Here is a 1,287-nt window from a genome sequence, read left to right as displayed (position 1 = left end):
ATACAATTTCAAAAAAAAGCAAGATACAAAAAGCTGTATATTTATATTTCCCCAATCCTCACTAGTTTTTTTAAATCATTCAAGGAACATGATATTAATTTATTAATCTAAATATTGTTTATATGTTTTCCGGAGATAGATAAGGTGGAGTATCAATATCTTTTCTGGGGATCCTAAAAAGGCATTGAAATAGTAGGACTATAGGGAAGGTTTATCCCGTCTTCAAAATGTGCCTGGGAAAGTCTGTACTGGAAGCAAGATTACATTCAAGGACATTATCACCAGGAGCCTCTCTGAATCTTGCATGAGGAGGCAAGTTTGATGTTCTCCCGGAGCTGTGAATAACCTCTGATTACCAGATCACAGATCTTCCAAATTGATCTGGGAAGTGTTTATTCTTTTGTCTGAGGATTCTTGGCTGCTCTAGAGTGAAAACTTTAGGGTATAAACTGAGGAGCTATACCCATGTGGTTCACTATGAAGAATCAAGCTGGACCAAAAACATTCATTATTTGTGCACTCAAAGTGGTTCCTAGCTAATATTACACAGACACTCAGCATGTAATGAAGAATCTGGTTGTAGACATAAATGCTTTTAATGGAAATATCATTTCTATGTAACAATAAGAAATGCTGCTTTATTTCCTTTTGCTCATTTTGGTTTTTGTGACTTTAAACTAGAATATACTCAATGTCCCTAATATTTTTTAGAGAATCTGTTGTTGGAAAACAGCTTTAATAAAAATAAAATGTGTGCCTAATTTTCACACAAACCATAATGAAATCATACCAAAATAAAGAATATACTTGCACCTTGTAGGGCAATAATTAGAAATTAGAACCTAGAAAACTATAAACATTGTTATGTAGAACTGTAAGTTTCTCTTGAAATTGGATCTGAACATAAGTAAACCAAATATAGTAGATGTTTTAATGCAAGACAATGTAGCCAGCTAAATTGTGAAACTACTGTATTTAAGTATTTTTGGTTTTTTATTAAGAGAAACATGTTTTTCCAGAAGAGGATAGCAGAACACACACATATGCATACGTACACATAAAAACACACATACATGCAAATCATCCACTAATGTCATCCTTGTGTTTCTCTCTCTCACAGGAACACACATACACTTTAAATAATATATAAGTAAGTGTATACATATATACAAATACATATGAATACATGATACAAATATAAATACATTTACATATACATAAAAGAGGTAATTCATGAAAAAAATAAAATTGACTTTTAATTCTTATGATCCCATACAAATTTGTTAA

The sequence above is a fragment of the Propithecus coquereli genome, unplaced genomic scaffold, assembly GCF_000956105.1.
Source record: "Propithecus coquereli isolate 6110/MARCELLA unplaced genomic scaffold, Pcoq_1.0 Scaffold311, whole genome shotgun sequence".
NCBI classification, from domain to species: Eukaryota; Metazoa; Chordata; class Mammalia; order Primates; family Indriidae; genus Propithecus; species Propithecus coquereli.
The sequence above is the reverse complement of the archived record's forward strand: the minus strand, read 5'-3'. Positions refer to the sequence as shown.